Genomic DNA, 6,021 nt, shown 5'->3' with positions numbered 1-6,021 from the left:
CATCTTTAATAATGTAAGCTAAAGGAAGTCTGCAGGAGCATTGTAGAGGAGTTGCATGCGAGACAAGTGTGGATTCCTGGGGCAGCTGCATCCGGGCATTCTCACAGCACCAGGTGGGAGGCAGTGGGAATCAGGAAAAACAAGGAATATGATGGCACCCTCCAAAGCTTCACTAAGTTTTGGGAGCCAGTGCACCACTATTAATAATCTTGACATTTCTTTGTCTTTCCTAGGAGCTTTAGCTGGTATTTGCATGCTAATAATGCTGTGTATCATTCTCATCCTGAAGAGATGGCTGGAAAACAATTCCAAATGCCAAAGCTTCAGGCTGACTGCAAACAGGAGATCTCCACCACCAGTTCCGTCCTGAATGCTGGCATCACAGCCACAAACAATGATGTCTTTATTTAATTTTCAAAAACACAGGTCAGAAGTTAAGGAGTATGCAAAGGAGATACTTGGTAGTTTTGCAACCTGCTGCCTCCATTCATTCCTGCTGTTGATAACTCACACTTGCAATTTGCACTATTTCAGAGGTGCCTCTTCCCAATACATGTTCTGCAGCACAAACCACAGGTAGGGCTATGTTTTGGTAATAGCAATTACATACTGAGGTACATGCCAACTACACCATGTTCTCCCTACTGCAGCATTTCACTGAGCATGATGAAGAATTGCTGTGCTTTGACCTCTCTGACACTGGAGGTAAGATATTGCTAGTCTTTATTTCTGTGTAGAATCAGACAAGTTCTCAGTTAAGTAGTTTTACAAGTGAGCTAATTAAGAAAATGGCATTTCGACTTTGCAGTTAGTATGATCCTTTTGCAGCAAAACACAGTCGTTTTGTTACGGCTCGCTTTTACACACAGTAATTTCATTTAGAGAAAGAAAAAATCCAACTGGCAGAAGATTGTAAGAAAAAAAATCCTACAGAAAAACCTGAGTCTGTAGGTGTTCCTCTCAAAAACATCATATCTTTATCAATACTGGAAAATACTATTCTTCCTCTTTCCATCCAATGAACAGCCTCAATGGAAAGGCTGAATTATCTGCCAGATTTAATCCAAGAGATACCTCAGCAGGGCAGCAAGGCAAAAGTATATGTGGTGGCCTGCAATTGATAGTAAACTGCTCACAGTGCAAAAGGAAATAAAGGCATTTGGGTGTTTCTTTTCTCTTCTGCGCTAGGTTGTCACACATTTTTCTAACCATAGCAAACCAGAAAAAATAGTGTCTCCTCATCTGTATCTGCAGTTGCATCATATGCCATTGGATACACAAAATATAGCTATGTCTGTGAAAATCAGTGTTCTGCTTAGCACATACCTTGGTCCAACCACACTTTTTTCCCAAGGACAGTATCAAACAGCCACACAAGCCATAAAACAATGACTGTTAACACTTCTGGTTTTCTTAATGCCTCAATTTAGCTATCTGGTATCTCTGCACTTGCCTCAGTCACTTTAAGTGACTCCATTTTGCCTTTGCTACGTTGGGCAAATGAAAAGAGACATGTTAAAAGCACAGTTAATGATTAAGGAAGGTTCACAGCTCTCTACCTATAAGCACATGCATGCCTGTGAACATGCCTAGTGTTTTGCTGCAAATGCACAGGCATATTTATGCCATGAGCTATACATGCATACTTTGATGTAATACAGGCACTCTTGCTGGGCTCTACCTGGTTAACAGCAATGGAATGCCTGAGCCTCTTTTACACAGTTCATCACACACACGTCCTCAACCCCAGGTGCTATTCCAGGAGTTCCAAGACTCCTTTCAGCAGTGTGCATGGTTCAAACATTCAGGCTGGAGACAGACTAAAAATTCCATGAAGTTTTTTGATTTGTAAGTATTTCTGATATCCTTGATTAATTAAAAAGTCCACTTTTGTATGAAAGCAAATTATTTCACTGATTTGCATAAAAGCAAGCACTTCTTGGAAGAAGCATCCTCAGCCATCTTCCAGAGAACATATAATAAAAGATCTATACAACATCACTTAACCTTTTTCTTTTAGAGGTCTGTATCCAATTTTTACAGAGAAAGCAAATGGGTAGTTTTAGCTATAAATAGACAGATCTCCTGAATTAAGGAAATATGTATGTTTCTACCCACCTTCTGAAATTTCTATTTTGAAAAATAACTTAATGAGGACTGAGTGGCTTTTTACATTTCTGATGCTGTTACACAATGCTTAGAACATTTCTGTCTCTGTATTTGATGGAGTAGTTCCTCGTTTCAAAAGTGCTTTTTCAGCTGAGCAGATTGCTGAGCAGTTGACTATGTAGACGAACTCTGCCTAGAAGGTAGAGGGCTTTGTGCTGAGAAATCCTTTACAGAAGACATTGCAGTCACTTTGCATCAATCATGGTGGAGATTTCAGGAATTTTTAGCATAATGTCAGAGAATAGTTCTATGACTACACGTAAAATCTTAACTGGTAAGAAAAGATACAAAGCTACATTCCTACTTATGTTTCTTTTCCTGGGTTCAAACCTTGCTAAAATTACTGAAGTGGTATTTCAGATTTCTTTTCAAACCTGGCACAATATGTGAGCACAAACTCTGTTCTGTCTCTAGTCACTGCCTTGCACTGCTTTCTGCCATTAGTACAGAAACAATACTTCATTTTCTCACTGAGTGTGAGTATCCTCTCACCATCCAAATAAAATTTACTACTGCCTGATAAGTCAGCTTGGCTTTGCAGTGGCTGCATGGCCTTCTTTCACTTTTCTTCTTGACTGCTTTCTGCCAGTGTAAGACTGATGTCACACAGTCAAAGACTAAATGAGACAGGGTTTGAGGATTTATTAGGAAAGAGTGGCACTGTCCCAGCTTGTGGTGTAAGCTTGTGCCCAAGCTTGAAAGCTTGACGACTTTCAGTCAGAGCAGTGTGTTCAGATACCTTGACTGGTATTTCACTCAGCTCCAGATCACAGTGCAATTCAAAGAAGGAGGCTATCTAGATCAAGTCTTTCAGTTTTCTCTGTTCTGGAGAACTGAGGGACAGCTGCTGTGTTCAGTTGACAGAAGAAAGGGACTTCTAGCAGCAACCACTGCTATCCCCCTTGCGTCACTGCTGGCTGCAACATCAAGAGCTAAGTGTGCGCTCTTCAGCCTCATCCCTCACACTTGCTGCAACAGGAATGAGCTCAAACCTTTGCCCAACATGCAAGATGGACAGGAAAGACTGCTATGAGAAGCTGGTGAATGCAAAGGTTGAGAGACATCCTTCTGTGGCACCATGAAGTTACGTATAGCCTGGTAACGTCCCACTGACCATCACATCTTCCTCCTTCTGTAAGATCTTTTCTGGCCTTTCTTCCCTCTTCTGCTGCAGTTTCTTTTGCCTACTTTGCCATGAAGCCTTTGGCCAGCTCTGTGCACTTAGCCTTATTTGCTCTAAGTACATAAAGGTCTAATTATCTAAGTTATCAGTGACTGAGCAGGGTCAGAAGTGAATTTACTTGCTTCTCAGTCCCACCAGTATCAGCATGCTTGGCATTTAACTTATTAGAATTATGTCCAGGTTCCTTTAATTTTCTCCTTTTTGGATTTAAAAAAATAGTTCCATATGTAATTCAGGTTCCTAAACTATATTTCTACAGTAGTAATTCACATATTTTTGTTATCTCCAATTAAAAATTTTAGCCTACTAGAATTTATCCTGAGATAGATGACCCTGTGCCTTGTGAATGGCAAGACAGAGCCTGGCAGAGCACACTGTAAGAGGCAATTTTTATGCACTTTCCACTTTTGCAGAGTCAATAAACATATTCAGAAGAAACACACAAACTGTCACATTCCTAATATTGCTACATATTTCTACAGCATAGAAGGGCAAAATGGAGTCATAAAGCAGCAACCTGGTGGACAAACTAGTGGGACCTGCCAAGATACTGAGAAAATTACACTTTTCAAGGCAGATTTTCAGGAGCCAAAAATCAGCAAGTTAGAAAACAGCTGTTTAAACAGGGACAAAGGTTTTTAAGTACCTTCTTCATGGGTATGAGTACTGCTGATTCGAAGATGCGATCTGCTTATGGAATCTTTAACAGCTTACACCAGCAATACCTGCAGAGTACATCTGCAACCTCATGGGAAACAAAACACACTGTGCAGAGCGATTAACAGAGCCCACACTTCACATTAATGAGGATGGGTGCTGGTTTTGGTTGAGGGAGAGCTAATTTTCTTCACAGTGGCTAGTACAGGGCTGTGTTTTGGATTTGTGCTGAACACAGGTTTGATAACATAGAGATGTTTTTGTTATTGCTAAGCAGGGCTTACACATACTGCCTTGCTGGCAAGGAAGCTGGGAGGAGACACAGCTGGAACAGGTGACCCAAACTGTCTAAAGGGATATTCCATACCCTATGATATCATGGTCTGAATACAAAGCTGGGGAAGAAGGAGGAAGGGGGATATTTGGAGTTATGGTGTTTGTCACACCATTATGTGTGACAGGGCCCTGCTCTCCTGCCTGCCCATTGGAAGCAGTGAATCAATTTCTTGTTTTGCTTTGCTTGCATGTGCAGCTCTTGTTTTCCCTATGAAACTGCATTTATCTCAAGCCTCGAGTTTTCTTGCTTTTATCCTTCCGATTCTCTCCCTGATCCTGCTGGTGGGGGAGTGAGAGACCAGCTGCCTGGGGCTTGGTGGCTGTCTGAGGTTAAATCATGACAGGAGGCTAAGCACTATCACCTTGCTTAAGAACCAGGCAGATGAAGAAAGGACAAGCAAATTGAATCCTGCGTTTCTGCCAGCCGTCCCCCTTCCAAATCGACACAGCTTAGAATTAGCACAGCTGATTAAGGCATAGCAAGTGCCAAATCTCCCCAAGCATTTCCCATTTCAGCGCTGGGTTGAGTCAGCCACAGTGGTGGCAGGGGAAGAGTGGGAAACACGAAACTCCAGGGAGCAACTGGGAACAATAAAGACAGGAAGTGGAGAACATTTTGAGAAGAAACAACAGCATGTCTAGAAAAGGATCACAAAGGATGGAGGGAAATCGGAGCATTTAGGGGTTTTTTAAATTTTTAAATAGCTGCCATTGCACATCACCAACACTGGACTGCCTCAGGCATCTCGATCAAAGAGGGGATGACTGGTTTGGCAGCTGTCTTTCAGCAGCAGCACAGGGTAAGGGCAGCTGGAACCAAGCAGAGTGCACCGCTGTGGTCAGAGGGGCATCAGGGCGAGGAAACACTGCTGCACTCAAGAGAGCTAGAAAATAAAGCCCATGCATGGACAGAATCGGGAATCTCAGAAAATTCCTGCTGGAGGCTCAAGAGAGAGCAGACCTCACTGGGCAGAAATGTCAGATCCCTTTTCCCCTGGAAGTGTTCTTCACCTGAGACATGTTTTCTTTTACAGATTTCATATAACTTTAAGCTTTTTAATACAACAATTTCTACCCCTGAGAACTGAAACGAAGGGTTTTGAAAAAGGGTGATCATGGAGTCTGGTCTTGCTAATTCCTTGCACTGAGGTCAACAGAAATCAGGACTCAAACAAGGTCAGAACTCTTACTGACAAACTGGGAGTAATGCTTTCCCCAAACCTTCTTAACAGGCAATACCTACTCATCAGAATTAACTGTGGACCATTTTGGCATGTACAGTGCAACAGTATACAGCCAGAAAAGGTCCCAGAATTTCTAATTTTTGAGCAGCTTGGCCAATTCTCATTTACATTCTGTGCCATTACAGCTAACTGCAACAACTCAGGACCTAATGAGGGAGATCACACACACACACACACAAACCAGGATCATCCATTGGTCAGATGCTACCACCTTGATGAAGAGGTGCAGGAACTGTATGACATATGATGTAATGAATGTGTGACATGTCTAAAACACTGACCCAATCTGCTGCTCTCCAGTAAAGCTCAGGTTATGAGCAGACTTTTTCGTGGTCCTAAATAATTTAATCCCTGTGTGGATTCTCTCATACCTAGCAAGAGTCAAGCTCCTGCTGAATCCTCTTCTTCAGCTGGAACTGTCAGAATGGACTC

This window comes from Manacus vitellinus, unplaced genomic scaffold, assembly GCF_001715985.3.
Source record: "Manacus vitellinus isolate BGI_N305 unplaced genomic scaffold, ASM171598v3 scaffold_9_pilon, whole genome shotgun sequence".
Taxonomy (NCBI): Eukaryota; Metazoa; Chordata; class Aves; order Passeriformes; family Pipridae; genus Manacus; species Manacus vitellinus.
This window is presented reverse-complemented; position numbering follows the sequence as displayed.